Here is a 19,632-nt window from a genome sequence, read left to right as displayed (position 1 = left end):
TGTGTGTGTGTGTGTGTGTGTGTGTGTGGTCACTCTTAGTGAATAGGGTTTAAATACAAAAGGATTTCCCCTCAGATAGGGAAGATATAACATATATGTTCTAAATTTAAGTATCTTTATGTTTAACTGTATGGAATCTAGGTGGCTTGGAATAGTATATGTATTGCAGCATAGTAGATTTGAAAATGATGTAGGATAATATATAATGAAGTAGGCAATGATTTCATAGTATAGTATAATATAGTACATTAAAGTTTAGTATAGAAGAGTAGAACAGTACATTCTGTCCGGAGCAGGCAGGCCACGCCCCGCCTTGCCACATGTTGAGCTAAGATGGCGCCTGCCGAATACTGGCAGGGCGTGCCTCTCCTGCACACGTAACTGTCAGTCAATACTATGTGTGTATCAGGCTAGATTGCGTGGTGCTTTATGATTGGCTAAGTATGCTTCCTTACTTTCCTCTGATTGGCTTTTGTACTTAATATAAACTGGACTCACTTCCTTAATAAATGAGACTTGATCAGGCTTTTGTCTTATCTCCATTTCTCGTGTCTCTTGTCTCTCCCAATCCCCGCTCCCTCTTCCAGGTTCCCGTTGTAGTCCTGCGGGTGGGGACAGTATAGTATAATATAGTACATTAAAGTTTAGCATAGAAGAGTAGAACAGTACATTGAAAGTAACATTAAATTTTATTTCAGAATATATGTATGAAACAGATTATTACAGTTGTGCAATTATAACAGATTCTGAGCCTCAACTCCCTCATCAGTGGAATGAGAACTCAAAATAGTTCCTACATTCTAAATATTTCATATGTGAAAGGAATAACGTGATGTGTTTTGTAAAACATTTAATGTAATAGACATACAACAAATTTTCTTTTGTTATTTTATCTTTATATAATTGATTATATTCAGGTTACATTTTATGAAAAGATTTCCTCTGCCTGCTATATTCATTTAGATATTCTTTCAACTTTTGTTAGGGTTTTTTTTTTTTTTTTTTTTTTTTTTTAGTTTATAGATGGTTTCAGTTTCTATATATTCAATTCTGCCCAAATTTTCTTCTATGACTTCTGAATTTATGTCAGAGTTATAAATGTTTTCCTCATATAGTTTTATAAAAACACTCTATGGTTCTCTTTAGTTTTAAATTTGAAACCTTCAATTATTTAAACAATTTAAGAGTTAGGAATAATATCAGGCATGATGATGGGTTAATTGTAAAGCAATAAAATGTTATTTTATATTGTCTTGCCATCATAATGAAGCCAACTTTTTCTAAATAAAATATCATTTTCCTGAACTTTCTATTCTGCTTTGTTGATACTTTTACTCCTCCATAATCAGGCCATCAAAAATACCTTCCAATCCTACTTCTAAGACGTAGTTGTAATTCATTTTGTTCTCCTCTTACCACTCTGATACAAAGAAGGCCCTCTCCTCCCTTAAATTGACTGAAATAATAGCTTCCTCAATAGTGTTCTCCATTCCACTCTGGCCACACAGGCTTATTTTTCACAGTGAAAACTGCATGATTAACAAAAAAATAAATAAAAACAACAGATTCTGTTTAATTAACTTCAGTGGTATATGATTATAATTGAAAGATGATTCTAATTCTTCAACAAAAATGATAAGGCCTAAAGTTCTAATCCCCGATTTCCTCTTTATATTTATCTGGCCATATTGTTCTCATGGTTCAAAAAAAAAAAAAAAAAAATTGTGATTGTTCTTCAAACATACCAATGACTTTTATTTTCATATATTTTTATTAACTATGGAACATTCTTTCATTAGCCTTTCAATGGGCTCTTTCCTGGTTACAATTTTAGCTTCATTTCAAATGCCCTTTTGTAACTTATTCCTTCAAATCTAAATTAACTGTACATGAGACCAATTTTTCTTTAAATATCCAAGACTTTGACTTAATTTTCAAAATATTATCATTCTTTACTTATGACTACATACTCTTGTTTTAAGAATATCTCATTTTCCTACATTTCACTTAATCTTTTCAAACCACTATCCTGTTTACTCAGGAATTTCTGAAAATTTCAAATATTACTAAGTAATATCTGAACATTTTTTTCTCTTCTTTCTGGTGGTTCACTTTCCTTAACTGCTATTTGCTCATATTTCCAAAAGCAGGTTTAGACTATAGAGTATTATTAGCAGGAATAGATGGGATCCCACAATATTAACATAGGTCACTTTTTGAATTTTTTTTAGTTCTTCTAGAACATTGCAGTTGAACAAAGAGGTCAATAAAAAAGAATTTGACTTGGATGTAGAGAATAGATAGGAGGATTAGGCATCATATAAATGTTCCTTCATTCACCCTTGGACAAGGTGGGAGATTTACTTTTTAGCTTAGTTTTAGCTATTGTTTTTCAGACAAGCTAAGCCTAAAGGCCTAAGCCAGGGCAAATGTCTCTACTTTTTAAAACTTGAATGGAGTACTGTCTTTCAGTATATTACCCAGCACATTCTTGGAATATAAAGGATGCTACATTTAGCCAGATTTTAGTTATAACTTAAAAATAACACATTTGTCTTCAGTGTTAAAGTATTTTTCTAATTTCTTTTTATCTTTATTATTTTTTATAGAGAATATGTATTCCACCAATAATTATGGGATAATCAGTGGATGATTTTTTTTTTTTTTTGGAGGAAAGAGATATATATGACCTAGTTTACTCTGAAGAAACCATAAATACAGTGTATTTTTAAATTCTTGTTTAATGAATATCAGCAGATCATTTCACAATTAAAAAATTATAAACCAAATCAAGGTTTGTATGAGCCATAAAAAGCTACCAGAGAAAGAAGTATATAGATTGATGGAAAAGAGATTCCAAAAGGACTGGGAGCTGAATAATAAACACATAGATAAAAATATATGGCAACATGACATTTAAAACTGAGACCATGACTGCATTTTTAATCAGAGTTATAAGTTGTGGATGCAAAATTAGTACAAGGACTCAAGTACACAACCGAAAATGTCCCTTATATTTTATATGGTGCGTATGTAGCAGGCTGGACATTATGCACAAAACTTAGGTGATAGGAAAAGTGAGAATAAGGTACCAATGTGACAGAGCCAGAGAGAAAGTAAATGTGAAAATTTCCTTGCCATATCAATCACTATAACTGAAAAAAACAGTAACTTTGTCATGGTTTTGATAGCAAAAGAAATAACACACATGTTATTTACTAGCATTATATAATATGTCTATATTTACTATTTTATATATTACCAGCAATATTATTTTTAAAAGTAATAATGTTAAATTTTACCTGAGTTCTGTTCACCTGCAAAAAAGAGAAAGTTTTAAAAATTCCCTCTTCGTGTTGCAAAGAAGCTTATCTCCCAATAGGACTAAGGACTTAGCTGAGAATCACTGATGCGATCTTTGTTTACCAGTGGAATTTCTTCATACAATTATGAAAGCTGAGAATTTTTCAGGACAGCCAATGTTATAGTTCCAGATGGAGTCTGAAGGCATGAGGACCAGGAGTACTGTCAGAGCATTGATCCCAGTTAAAGGACAGTAGAGAACGAAGGTGCTCACTCAAACAGGCAGAGAAAGTGAATTCTCCTGTCCTCTGCCTTAGACGTTCAGGCCTTTAACAGATTACCTGGTATCCACCCACATCAGGAGGGCAATCTGCCTTACTCAGTACACCGATTCAAATGCTAATATCATCCAGAAGCTATCTTACAGACACACTTGGAAATCATGTGTACAAAATCCACCAAATTGTGCTTTGTCCATGTACAAATATACCACAATGAATCCATATATATATGTATATATAATAAATTAATTTTATATACATAAATGATAATGTACTATTTAAATAAGAATAATAATGACGATAGAAGAGGAGATCAGTAGAGTAGATCAAGTCAATATTCTTAAAATAATGCATTGAAAATATCTGGATGGCTTTAGGTTTCAATGTGCATTTCTGAAGTGCTTTACCTTTTTAATACTAACTTCAAATATATTGGTACCTCACTCAAAATAATATTACCTTGTTTCTGCAAGTTGTGAAACATAAACACATATGAATATTATTTAATGATTCTTACCGATACACAGTGACCCAATGCCTGGGGCACTTGGCATGTATTGGGTATCAAGTGTCCTCTATGAAATTTTGCTTCTCAGGGCTGGGGATATAGCTCAGTTCATAGAGTGCTTGCCTGTCAAGCACAAGGCCCTGGGTTCAATCCCCAGCATCACAAAAAAAAAAAAAAAAGAAAGAAACAAAAATCCCTAGCTGTAGACTTCTTAATTAGTTGTTCACTTAAGGAAAAAGAAAGGTGAGAACAATATTTCATCAAAGTCGAATTTTAATTAGTTCCCACTTTAAACTTTTTCATTCTTTATTGATATTCAAATGACAAAATCTTGCTTTGATTTTTAAAAATACCACAACCCATAGCATTATTTTATGAAACCACAGCATTTAAAATAGTAAGTTAGAGCAAAGGTCATAGTATATTAAATATATTAAAATATAAAAATACATGAAATGGAATATATGGTCATATTAAGTACATAAATAAGAATTTTCAGCACAATTCCACTTCTGTGTGCATTATGTACATTAATATAGATAGATTTATGTGGAAGAGAATATTAACTGATTATTTCTATGAAGAGTGATTTTAAAATTTGCTTATGCACTCTTTGTGCTTTTATATGTATCCCTAATTTTCTTCAATCAATACCTCTTTAATCTGTGAAAATATAGAAGAAATGCTATTATTGTTAATTTTAAAACTAATTTCTATAGTTTTTATAACTATGATTGCTTTATTTTTGTTGATTTATTTAATTTTTATTCCTATATAGTGCTTGGTGATGGAACCAGGACTTCTCATGTACTAGGCTAGTTATCTTTCACAAAATCACATCCCACACTCACTGAGGCAATCAATTCTCTAAATCACTTTTAATCCATTTCATGTAACTTTGATTCAATTATTTTGTGGTGACAAAGAAATCAGCTATGGAATGTTGAAAATTGTCAATCATTTCTTGTGTAGGAGATGGGTGGTAAAATTTTACTTATGGATTACTTGGAGATTTACATGAGGTATGAAATATCATGTGAGTCCTTAAAAGACTTCCAGGAGATTTAAGAAGACTCCTAGATCAAACTGAGTAACTATAACAAGCAATGTTGTGGGATTCTCTACTCAGTCATGTATGTAGTGTATGTATGTGTATGAGTGTTTATAGATGACTAATATTTATACATCATGTATATGTATTTGATATATACATATCTATTATACATACAACAAAATGATGCTTCTTCAGAGGTATAAAAATAACAGAAGCACAGATACTACCTCCAAAAAATATACTAACTTACTGGTTCTGCTTAAAGGAACTATTCAACATTTGTATTGATGTAAATGGGTGGGTCATCAAGACATCTGTGTGCATCAATATCAGGTGAACTTCCATTGAGACAAAACAAACAAAAACTACATGGAATGGATGTAAGGCAAAAATCTCAAATAAATAAATATTAGGACTAGAACAAGACCACCACTGAAGGGTAGGGAACTCTCCTGAGATGAGAACAGAAAAATAAGATATACTCATGATTAAAAAGAATGCAGAGACAAATACTTTCTAGTACATACCATGTGGTGACACTCACAATCCCCCTGACCAGAGGATGAGATGAGTTGCTATAGGACATTAAGAGAGCAGTGGAGACTTCTGAATGGAAGGACACTCACTTGCGAGAGCAGACTCAGCAATGACATGAAGACTGCAGTGGAAGATTGGTAGGGACAGGAGTGGAGCCTCTGTGACAATGGAAAAAGTGTTACATGCCAGCAGCAATGTCAGCATAAACCATGAGGCAGAACTTGTTAACAGCTGGTGAAAACCTAGAGGCAAATGAAGGCAGAGGGACTTCAAGGATAGCATTGAATTTTAATTGCTGTCAAGAAAAAAAAAAAATGTGGATTTTTTTTTTTTTTTTTTAGTTTCTCATAGAAGCAAGTTAATAAATAAATTTGGGTTTTGAAATCTCACCAGTTCCAAATTATTACTACTAATATTAATATTTTCCACATTTTGAGATTCAAATCAAATGTTTACTGGAGTGGTATGAAATGAGATAGGGCAAGAGGAAAGTGGTCACAGGTAAATGTCCTAAGATTCAGACTAGAACAAGAGTAAGTTGAGTTAATTCAGTATCGTGAGTGACAGCATTTGCCAGTAAAGATTTTAGCACACTCTAATTTTCATCAGCACCATGAAATGTGATAGAAAGGAGAGGCTTATTTCTCTCTTTTTGAAAGAAGAAAAGTTAAGCATTGAGTGATAATAGAGTAGGATTCTATTGCACCAAGTAGAGAAGTACAAAGGCTTTGTTTTTCAGAGAACATAAGCAAAGAAGCAAATAGACAAACTATCTCAAATAGAATTATCCCAGTCTAGTCAAGAATTTAAAGCTATGAGATGTAGGGAACTATGACTGTAAGAAGGGTGAAGGAAGCATTAGGATCTTTCTCTAGATACAGAAAATAGGACCTATATTATCATCAATTGCTTGTATTTGGACAGTGACATGGACTGAACAAAGAGCATCATATGCTTAAGGGTATCATCAAAGACAAGGACAGATCAAGATTTTGTAGGTCATGGGGCTTGTGGAAATTACATAGGGAAAAACTCAAGAAAAAAAATCATGAATACAAACTTAGGTACTAAAATACACATGTATTTAGAATAAGAAAAATAAATTTCATCAAATTACACATTTTAAATAACTGGCAAACATCACAGCATATATACCAAAATAAAATGACATTGAATTTATCAGTTTTCCTATCATATCTCTATAATGTTTTTCTTTTCAATATTTGGGTATATATTCTATGATATATACATATTCTCCTTATATGTAAACTCTTTTGTAATATTATTTTCTGATGAGAGAAAATAAAGAACATTTAGCCTTTCTCTAAAATTATTTATCAAGATTTATTTTGCCATTGGTAGCTTGAAAGTTTGTGTCATCTTTGGAACTTTTTTGGTAATATATATACTTAAAAGATTATCATCAAAGTTGAGAAAATTCTATCAAGACATAAGATCTTCTAGTATTTTGATATCTTTTTTGGTAGTAATTAATTCTAAGTAGTCTTAAATTGATACCATTAATAAGTCTATTTATTATGGATATCTGAGGAATCATAGCATATAAGGCTTATAAGTCTATATGTTAGTATTTCATGGGAATCAATAATAACTTAAAACTTTAATGTGGTCATGTGATGCACTCTTTAACATTAACTGTTTTATCATTTTATCACCCTAACTTTATCAAATTGCCTAAGAATTAATGTTTTACTTCAATTTGAATTACTCTTGGTTAATTATTACTTATTGTATGAGCTAACACATTTTTTATAAATTCTTTTGATGTGTGTGTTAATTTCCTAGGACTGCTGTAACAAAATATCACAACTTAATAACTTAAAACACAGAAATGTATTCTCTCATAGCTCTGGAGGCCAGAAGTCCAAGTAAGATTTTGCAGGTCTATACTCTCTACAGAGACTTTAGAAGGGAAGACATTGCATGTATCTTTGAGCTTCTGGTGCTTTCCTGCTTCCTTAACCTGTAATCACATCACTCCAGTTCTCCCTCTGCCTTCTTGGTGTCTGTTTTCTCATCTGTGTCTCTTATAATAGTACTTGTCATTGGATTTAGGGTCCCCTGGATCACCCCAGATTATCTCAATAATGTAAGATCATTAATTTAGTTACATCTGGAAAAACATTTTCTCCAAATTAGATTACATTCACAGGTTTTGGGGATTAAGATGTGGGCATAAATTTTGGAAGGTCACAGTTTGGTTCACAACATTATCAGAACAATTTCTATTAATTACCTTGCTCATTTTATTTTAGTCATCATGTATTACTAATTTTTAATTTAATTTTATCTTTTTTATCAATAAAAGCTAGAAAAAAGAATGACTCCTTCTGTGAAGCATCTATTATCACAATAATGCTCGTAATAAGCCCGCTACAAAATTTAATTTGGGTAGATCATATATCTCTAGAAATTTGTCGGTGTCTTTGAGATTTTCTATTTTATTGGATTATAAATTTTCAAAATAGTTTCTAATTATCTTCTGTATTTCAGTAGTGTCCATTGTGATATTTCCTTTTTTATCATAAATTTTAGGAATTCGAGTTTTCTTTCTTTTTCTCTTCATTAGTATGGCTAGGGGTTTATCAGTGTTATTTATTTTTTCAAAGAACCAACTTTTTTTTTGTCAATATTTTGAACTGCTTCTTTTTTTCAATTTAATTTATTTCAGCTCTGATTTAAATTATTTTCTGTCTTCTACTGCTTTGGGTGTTGATTGGTTCCTCTTCTTCTAGGGTTTTGAGATGTAATGCTACATCATTTATTCACTGACTTTTTAAATTCTTTTAGTGAATGAACTCAATCCAATAAACTTTCCACTAGGCACCACTTTCATATTGTCCCAAAGATTTTGATATGTTAATCAGTGCTCTCATTTACCTCTAAGCATTTTTTTTCATTTCATGAATGATTTCTTTTGTTATTCATTATCATTCAATAGCATATTTATTCTCCAGGTGTTGAAGTAATTTCTTTTTTTATTTTGTCATTGATTTCTAATTTCATTCCATTATTATCTGATAGAATAAAGAGTAGTATATCTATTTTTTTTGGTATTTTCTAAAAGTTGCTTTGTGGCATAAGATATGCTATATTTTAGAGAAGGATTCATGTGCTGCTGAGAATAAAGTGAATTCATTCATTGATGAATGAAATATTCTATATATATGTATATATGTATTAAGTTTGACTTATTGATTGTATTATTTAGTTCTATAGTTTCTTTCTGTTTAGAAAATCCATCCAGTAGTGAAATAGGTGTGTTAAGGTCACCCAGTATTATTGTGCTATGTTCTACTTAATTCTTGAAATTGAGAAGGGTTTGTTTGATGTACCTAGAAGCTCCATTGTTTGGGGCATAAATATTTACAATGTTATGTCTTATTGATGTATAATTCCCTTAAGCAGTATGAAATGTTCTTTTTTGCCTCTTCTGACTAACTTTGGCTTGAAGTTCAGTTTATCTCATATGAGGATGGAAATCCCAGCTTGTTTACATGGTCCCTGTTAGTGATATGTTTTTTCCCATCACATCACCTTCAGTCTGTGGATGTCTTTCCCTATGAGGTGAGTCTCTTAGAGAAAGCATATTGTTGTGTTTTAGAGGTCTTACAAAATTTAAACAGATCAATTCAAGCAATAAAATAGAGGACACCATGAAAAGCCGATCAAAGAAGAAAATCCCAGGACCAGATGGATTCTCAGTCAATGTCTACAAGACCTTTAAAGAAGAATTAACACCAATACTCCTCAAACTATTCCATTAAATAGAAAATGAAGGAATACTTTCTAATTCATTCTACGAGGCTAATATCACCCTCATACCAAAACCAGACAAAGACAAATCAAGGGAAGAAAATTTCAGACCGATATTCCTGATGAACATAGCTGCAAAAATTCTCAATAAAATTCTTGCAAATCATATACAAAAACATATTTAAAAGATAATATACCATGATTAAGTGGGGTTCATCCCAGGGAAGCAAGCTTGTTTCAATATGCTGAAAACAATAAATTTAATTCATCACCTCAATAGACTCAAAGACAAGAATCATATGATCATCTCAATAGATGCAGAAAAAGCAATTGACAAACTACAGCACCCTTTCGTGTTCAGAACACTAGAAAAACTGGGGAAAGTATGAAAGTACCTCAACATTGTAAAAGCTGTCTATGCTAAATCCAAGGCCAACATAATTCTAAATGTAGAAAAATTGAAAGCACTCTCTCTAAAAACTGGAACAAGACAAGGATGCTCTTTTTCACCACTTCTATTCAAAGTTATCACTGAACTGCAGCCAGAAAATTAGAAAAGAAAAAAAAATTAAGTGGATATGAAAAGGAATATCACTATTTGCTGATGACATGATTCTATATTTAGAAGATCAAAAAAATTTCACCAGAAAAATTCTAAAATGTATTGATGAACTTAGAAAAGTAGCAGGATATAAAATCAATATCCATCAATCAAACACGTTCCTATAAATCAGTAATGAATCTACTGAAAGCAAATTAGGCAAAGAACCATTCACAATAGCCTCAAAAAAATTAAATACTTGGAAATCAATCTAACAAAAGAAGCAGAAGACCTCTACAATGGAAAGTACAGAACACTAAAGAAAGAAATTGAGGAAGACTTAGAAGATGGAATGATCTCCCATGCTTCAGGATAGGCAGAATTAATATTGTCAAAATGGCCACATGACCAAAAGTGTTACACAGATTTAATGCAATTCCTATTAAAATCCCATTGAAATTATTCACATAAATAGAAAAAGCAATCATGAAATTCATTTGGAATTTTCGAAGCAATCTTTAGCAAGAAGACAAGAGACATCACATTTAGCAAGAGACATCACAATACCAGACCTTAAACTATACTACAGAACTATAGTAACAAAAATGGGATGGTATTGGCACCAAAATAGAAATGTAGACCAATGGTAAAGGACAGAAGAAACATAGAGATAAACCCAAATAAATATAGTTTTCTCATTCTAGACAAAGACAACAAAAACATACATTTGAAAAATATAGCCTCCTACACAAATGGTGCCAGGAAAACTGGAAATCCATATGCAGCAAAATGAATTAAACCTCTATCTCTCACCCTGCACAAAACTCAACTCAAAGTGAATCAGAAACTAAGGCACTAGAACAGAGACCCTGCACCTAATAGAAAGAAAAGTAGACCCAAATCTTCATCATGTTGACTTAGAACCTGTCTTCCTTAACAAGATTCCTAAAGTGCAAGAAATAAAATCAAGAATCAACAAATGGGATGGATTCAAACTAAAAAGCTTCTTCAAAGCAAAGGAAACAATCAATAATGTGAAGAGACAGCCTACAGAATGGAAGAAATTCTTTACCAAACACACCGCAGATAAAGCACTAATCTCCAGGATATATAAGGAACTCAAAAGACTTAACACCAATAAAACAAATAACCCAATCAATAAATGGGCTAAGGAACTGAACAGACACTTCACAGAAGAAATACAATCAATCAGCAAATATATGAAACAATGTCCATCTCTAGCAATTAGAGAGATACAAATCAAAACGACTCAAAGATTTCATCTCACTCCAATCAGAATGGCAATTATCAAGAATGCCTGCAACAGTAAGTGTTTGCAAGGATGTGGGGGAAAAGGTACACTCATACATTGCTGGTGGGACTGAAAATTGGTGCAACCACTCTGGATAACAGAATAAAGATTCCTCAGAAAACTGGCATGGAACCACCATTTGACCCAGCTATTCCACTCTTTGGTTTATACTCAAAGGACTTAAAATCAACATACTACAGTGATGTAGCCACATCAGCTGTTTATTGCAGTGATGCAGCTGTTCATTGCCGCTCAATTCACAATAGCCAATCTATGAAACCACCATAAATGTCCTTCAACAGATGAACAGATAAAGAAAAAATGTGGTACATATATATTCTCTTTTTATACATATGGCATATATAGCATAATGAAATATTACTCAGCCTTAAAGAAGAATGAAATTATGGCATTTGCAGGTAAATAGATGAGCTGGAGAATATCAGGCTAAGTAAAATAAGCCAATCTCAAAGAACCAAAACCTGGAAATTTTTTTTTCTGATATGTTGATGTTAATTCACAATGGCATGGTGGGGAATTTGCTAGGGAAAAATAGAGGTACTATGGATTAGGCAGAGGGAATTGAGGGAGGGGAAGGGGTATGAGGGTAGGAAGGATAGTAGACTAAATCAGACATTATTAGTCTATGCACATATATAATTACGTGACCAGTGTGATTCTACATGTATAACCAGAATAATGAGAATTTATACTCCCTTTATGTATGTTGTGTCAAAATTCATTCTACTGTCATGTATAAAAAGTAAAATGCAGCATGAACAGGATGCAAAAGAATGAGTGTGAACATGGTAGAATAAATCTTTATGTACAAGAAAATAAATTTAGTTTGGGTACAACAACCACCATTTACTATTTCTCAAGAATTTCCTGGATAGCTATTTATTTTTGCTAATCTGTGAGCAGTTCTGCAGATCTTCACTTAGTACACTGTACTGAGAAATTCTGATACAAAACGGGTCTGTATTCAGTTGACTGATCAGCAGGATGCTGACTGCTCTGTAATGTCCTGTAATAGGTGTAAATCTATTTCCTCTGTTTGTCCAAGACTTCTATCTTGTCTTTCAACAGGCTCTATGGGCATGTTCTCATGGCAATGGTAGAGATAAAGTAAATCACAGAAGTATTTAAAGTCTCTTGAAGCTTAGAGCCAGAACTGATCACAGCAACTCACAAGTCTTGTCTGGTTTCAAAAGGTTGACTGACCCTGCAAGTCACATTGAAAAGACATGGAAATGGTTATGAAATATCAGAGCCTCCATGTTGTCCATCACATTCCAACTGAGTATCTACCACTCCTAACGTAGCTTATTGGAATCATTTCCAATTTTATTATAATCAGAATTAAAATAGAGTATTCAGCTTTATCAACGTTTTAAGCAAACACATTACTACTTATTTATGAATGAATTTCTGGTTCTGCAAAAATCTATTTCAGAGTTTTTTGTTGTAATCACCTTAGGAGGCTTGAACAGTTTTATTAATAATTTATTTATTTATTTTTAGAAACAGTATCTCATTATGTGTTTGTCCAGTTTGGCCTTGAACTCCTGGGTAAAGAAATCCTTCTGCCTCAGTCTCCCACGTAGGTGGGACTACAGGGGTGCCCGTACATCTTTACAAAGAGCATTTTGTTACACTTTACCATAAAGACCAATCAAAGCTGTTCTGTCTTAAATATTCTACAGATGAGTTAACTTCCAGAAGATAATGCATAGGATCACAATATACTGAAGTAGTAAATAACGAAGGCACTGTGAGGGAATTTTCTCCATTAAGAAAAACAATGTGATCTCCATTTGACATAAATTTGTGCCACATTCCATCACAATGTTACAAGATGAGTCAGCACAGTAAGTGGTAGTAATGCCCCTAACTCAGTTCTAAATAAATTCATACAAATGTGACTGAAAAAACAGACATCGGCTACTCGATTTAATCATACCCCCAATCAGCTCTGTTAACACCAAAACCATCCAACAGGAGACCAAGTAATGGAGGGGATTTTGAGAAGGTAGAGGCAGGGACCTCTCAATTGCATTTAAAAATACCTTAGCAAAAGTTTAGTAAACATAAGAATAGTTGAGCATATCCTGAGGCTAGTAAAGGGTGCGTTGAGGGCCCTTCACTTGAGATTCATTAGCTTCTGTAAAATACCTATGATGGTAATTTACAGGTGATAGTCTAGTGTCACCCATTGTTAGCTACTAAAGGGAATATTTCTGAATTTCCTGAATATTTTTGATTTTTAGGATATGATAAATTCTTTTACTGTAATAGTACAAGGACAGTATTTCTTATAAGAAATCATTCACAATACCTTTAGTTATTATTATATTAACCAATATTTCATTATCAATTAAATTATACAAATGTCCTATATGTGTCTGATCTTTGGAGATTGGCAATTCATAGTTAGATAGTGACTATATGTGTTTAACTTTATGTAATCTATATTTTCTAAATAAAAACATGTACAGTTTTATTGTTATATACTTTAAATACCTTAAATTTTATCTATTACAAGTACATAATTCATTGATTTTCTAAATTAATTTGTAGAGTTGGTGAAATATCATTAAAATTCAGCTTAGAACAGTTTTATTATCCAGTCAATAATTTCTCTTGACTGACTGCAGGAAATCTGTGCTTAGGCTCCAATAAACACTGTTCTTTTAGTTTTTATAAATTTGCCTTTTTCTGGATATCTCAAATTAAATATTGATAACTTTTTGTGTCTAGTCTGTTTAACTAATTGTGACGTTTTCAAAACATCTCCATGCTATAACACATTTCATTCATTTGTTGGTGAATGGTACTTCACTATATGGTTATGGCTATACTACTCTTTGTATATTATTCATCAATTGAAGAATATTTTAATTTTTTTTTCAGTTTTAGTTATTATGAATAATGCTGCAATGAGCATTCACTTTCAATTATTTATGTGTACACATGTTGTATCTTAGGTAAATTCCCAAATGTGAAATCACTGGTTAGGCTCATTGAGACCCTTTGAGTGGTGGCCACAAGACTTCTGACTTTCACATCTATCTGATCTACTTTGAAGTGGCAGATAGATGAGTATAGTTGGGTGTATGGAAGGAACTCTATGCAAGAACACAATACACTTCAAGTTATTCTACATGAAGCTTGGTAGTTTTCTTAAATAAGCTCTTCTTAGTTTCTTCAATGTTATTGGTGGATTTTCAGAGTATTACAAAGATATATAAGTGTGTATGTGTGTGTGTGTGTGTGTGTGTGTGTGATACATCATTTTGATGTAGTAAATGTAAAAAATAATGTGAAGATGGTAGTGTCCTTCCAACACATGATGTATATAAACTATGAAATACTGATGTGGAGACCAAGAAATAATAACTATTTGAATCAAGATCAGTAAGACTGCCCTAAAAAATATACTGGCAAAGGTTAGGTGTCACTGAGAATCAGTTAGCCATGGTGGAAATCTTAGAATGATTTCCCAGTAATAAGGAAGGGAAAGGAAGGGAAGAAAGAAGGAAAGAAGGAGGGAGGGAGGGAAAAACCATAAAGGAGGTAAAATCATCTGAGTTGAAATATGTTTATGAAAGCATTAGATTAAATGAGATTTAATATAATTAACATGTGGAAAGAGATTTATAGTATGAATCATGACATGAATTTCAAAAACCAACAAGCCAAATCAACAAATAAAAATGTTCATCCAGAGTTCAGAACATTTATTCCTGAGTAAACATGTAAAGCATGCCCTTCTATAAGGATATAATTATGGTAGGACAGGTCAGCACGTAGTGAGGAATTTAGGGAAGGGAAGGTCTGATGAGGATAAGGAAAGTTTAGGATAAAAGTTAATCACGGGCATCATCAGAGATATAACTTCTAAAATTGTGTACACAAAGACATTATGGTTCTGAACAGGAAAATTTGTTTGCAAAATTTAAACAAAAAATATGCTATAAAATAGGAGTCGTAGAGGGAAATACAAAAATAAGCACCAAGGGAGATGAATGAAATTGACAGTCAAAAATTAGGAAAGATTTCATGGTGGAGATGTGTAAGAATATGTACAGCTATCAGACTGAGCATGAAAGATGTCATTTCCATATTTGATTGCCAAATGGAGATAACAGCAATACACATGTTCTTCAACTTCTTCTCTAGGCTCCCAAATTTCTTTTATCTGAATTTTCTTTTCTAAATTCTAGCCATTTTTATGTCTTTATTCAAATAACCTCTCTTCAAAGTTTTAATGTGCTAACCTAAAAGACTCTGACCCACCTTGCCTTTTCTCTCCTGTTTAGTCTTATCTCCCATTACTTGCTACAGAAACCTTGTGAATCACCATAATTCACCACAAACTTTCACTTTCCCTTCCCACACACTATGTCCACTATAGAGAGTTTTTGACCTTTACTCATCCCTGATTCTCTAGCCTTTGGAAACCTTTCAATATTTCAAAATAGCTATATGTTTTGATAAGTTCTGTTTGTGAAAATCTCATTGGTATTTTAAATAGTGAAGGAAATGTGGCTGATTTTCTGCACTGAAATGGATAATGAAATTCATCTAGATTGTTTAAAGAAAAGTTATATCCATATTTAGCTTTAAAATGTAATACAAAACAAGGGCTAGGGCTGTAGCTCAGTGGCAGAGTGCTTACCTAGCATGCGTGAGGTACTGGGTTCAATCCTTAGCATCACACAAAAATAAATAAATAAAAAGAAAGAAAACTCGCCATTCAGCTGCAGGAGCTACAGATTTTTAAAAAATGTAATACAAAACAAATTAAATAAAGATTCCTTAGATCAGTTACGAGCCCAAAACATATCCAACAAAATCTGTTATTATTTTTGAATGCCAATCACTGTGTTAAGCACTGAGTAATAAATGAGACATACAGTTGTTTTGTCATAGAATTTATATTCTAATTTAAAAAGCCATAATAACATAAACAAATCTAATAAAATATACTATAATTTTAATTTGTGAGCTACAATATGAAGAAATAAAAGAAAGTAATGATAATAATACAGGATAATATGATCGAAATTCACACTCAGGGCATATCAAAGTGCACTTTGAATGATCAGCTCAATTTCATTAGCTTAAGTCTCATGAAAGAAAATATTTGAACCAAGGCATTTATAATAAAAAGTAGTTAGCCACATTAAAATTGATGATACAGGTAGGGATGAGATACACTTTAAGAGTAGTTTTTTAGAATTTACAAAGGCCCTGACTAAGGAGCAAAATTAGCCCATGTGAGTCTCAGAAAAAAAGATGATATGCTACCAAAACACTGTGGGGGAAAATTAGCAGGACATGAATTCAGAAGACAGGTGGATACCCATCTTACATGATGTGCTCAGTGTGGTAAAAATGTATGGGAAGAAACGGCATGCTTTTAAAAAGTCATTTTTCCGACATCATGAAAATAATTTTTTCATAATTTTTGACAATTTCCCCATCTTCAAGTCCTCCCATGACGTTGTAACCTTATTTATTTATTTATTTTGGTACTGGGGATTGGACCCAAGGGCACGTAACTACTGAGTCACATCCCCACCCTTTTATATTTTTATTTAGAAACAGGGTCTCAGTAAGTTGCTTAGGGCCTTGCTAAATTGCTGAGGCTGTCTTTGAACTTGTAATCTTTCTGCCTTAGCCTCCTGAACCACTGGGATTACAGGCATGTGCCTAGCTGTAATTCATTTTTGATTTCTACTTTTCTATCAGTTAGCAGATGATTCTTTTGTAACTGACAACTGCATCACTCATTTTTGTGTTCTTGAAACACCTAATTTGGTATCTTTGTCTAGTATTAATAATTATTTTTTTAACATGCTATGTACCCTGGAACAATTTACAATGCAACAAATAAAATTCATCTGGAGTCAATTTTTGTTGAATTAACTGGCATGATTTATTCTTTTTAGTCATCCAACGAATGGTTTTCTTGAAGTTATTTTTGATTCTTTGTTTTTACTAAAGAATTTTTGACATTAAACTATGTGTAAGTGACACTGGTAAAAAATATTGAAATAGATAACTTTACCTCATCAAACTTCATTAGCATACTCACTTTTGACATTAAAGCAATTCTAATGAAGTTAATAAATCCAAATGGAAACCTGCATGTTGCAACTCCTATAAAGTTAATTAAAGGAAACTCAGAGTAGTCAATACCACAGATGCAATATATCAGATCTGAGGAAGTTCAAGGAGTTTGGATTATTGAATTCCAAGAATGTGATTGCATTTCAGGAGTGATATAAATCAATAACGTGGGAAAGAAACTTTACAGCCCTTGTTGCTTTTACTTTTCAATTTTCTTGTCCCAGACCTGATGGTATGTTGATGAAGAGTACTACTGTACACTTGAAAGAACACTAAATTACTAGTTGAAAGTTTCCACTAAAAGGTAAATCAAGACAGTAGAGTTATATATAAGAGACATTAAGTTAAATACAAACAATAAAAGTACAAAAATTTAAGAGAATAAGCATTTTTTCCCCTAAAGTATTGCAAATATGATTGACATATACAAAGATCTTTAAGAGTAGATTTCACCTCCTTTGGTCTCACTGTATCCTGTCTTATTTCCTGAAGGTTTATAAAACTTTGCTTTTTGGGTCAGTGTGAATAAGGCAAAATGAATCACTTTTAAAAAATAAAGGGGGATTATGTGACTCTTGTATCCAGCACCACAAGAAAAAAAAAAAAAAAAAAAAAAGACCCTTGTCCTTTCTTTGTGTTAAAGAGAAAATTGTTTTTGCACAATAGCACATAGTTTCTCAAAAGAATACAAGAGGAAAAGAAGCTACCTTTAGTTTTGGTGATAACCTCCCTTTGTGGAAAAATTTCATAATGTTAGGCCACCATCAGTCACAAACAAAATATAACACAATAACAACTTACTGTAAGAATTTGAAGAATGCGCAAAAGGAATTGCTAGTGGCAAATATGTATTTCTATATGTTTCTTTACCAGTAAATGAAGTAAATAACATTCCTCTCTAAATTGTGAAAATCTGCCACAATGTCAAATGCTCTAAGGAAACATGTCTTTATTTCTAAATATTTACTTTTCTCTAAATCTCATGTAGTCAAGCTTTTCCTTCCTATTTACCAGTTTACCTTTGTTTTGTTAACTTTAATATATAAACATACTTATATAATTATAGGGTTGGAAAGACTTCATATTCTTCAAATGTCTGTTCTTTTGAGAGGTTTTCTTACTCCTTCAGAAATCTGATGAAAACTGTTACCCTCTTCTCAGAATAATGCACCAAGTCCTTGACTCACAAACTTCCATATACAATTTCAAAGGATTTAGGACCTTTGATTTTGTTCATTTCCCTGTCTAACATACAAAGTAAACCAGTTTTCGACGATGTTCCTAAAGATTTTAAGAAAAGGTCTTTAATAAAATTACTCCGTAATGCATTCCAAATGAGTCGAAACCTTTCTTAATCAGTCCCATATCTCAGAAGAGATCAGAACTTATAAGTCAATAAAGACAAAAATCAAGTGTCTTCCTTCTCACTGCTCCTGAGTTAAATGGAATAAGTATAATGAAGAAAAAGTGCCTAAAATTAAAAATCACCAAAACAAGATTTTTTTGCCACTTTCAGGTAAATGAAATTTTCCCTCTGAGCTATGACAAATTGATTTACATGGAAATTACTTGTAAAATGTTTCATTTTTTAATTGAATTTTATATTGTGATGATTCATAAAACTAGCATATGTATTCATGCAGTATCTTTCTCAACAGATCTAAACATCTGCTTTGTGTCATCCTAACATCTAACCAAATTTCCCCGAATTTTTATTTTTTTCTGCACAAAATATGAAAGGAATGTGAACCTGCTCACCATACATTCACTACTTGTATTTACTCTTAGAGGCCTTTTCAGCAATGGAAACAAATTATCAATGGATAATTATTTGTTTACTACCAGGCCTACTAAATATCATTTACTAGATTTTTACCCTATGTTAATTATAATAACTTCTCTGTCTCTTTCCCAATCTCTTAATTTTTTTAACTGCTGGTTTCAAAAGTTACAAATTACTCTGTATATATCCAACATTGTCCTGGAAAGGACAATAAGAAAAGACTTAACTACTTTTACTATGATTTGCAAGTATACAAGTATATTATGCAATGTTGCATAAATAGTGAATGAATGTATGTCATTACCATATGCCATTGGGATCATATGTAACTTCATTCCTTGAAGATAAATGAATGATGTTTATTTATTAAACTGATTTCTACCATTTTATCTGCATTC

The sequence above is a fragment of the Sciurus carolinensis genome, chromosome 4 (assembly GCF_902686445.1).
Source record: "Sciurus carolinensis chromosome 4, mSciCar1.2, whole genome shotgun sequence".
NCBI lineage: Eukaryota > Metazoa > Chordata > Mammalia > Rodentia > Sciuridae > Sciurus > Sciurus carolinensis.
Note: the sequence above shows the minus strand (reverse complement) of the source record.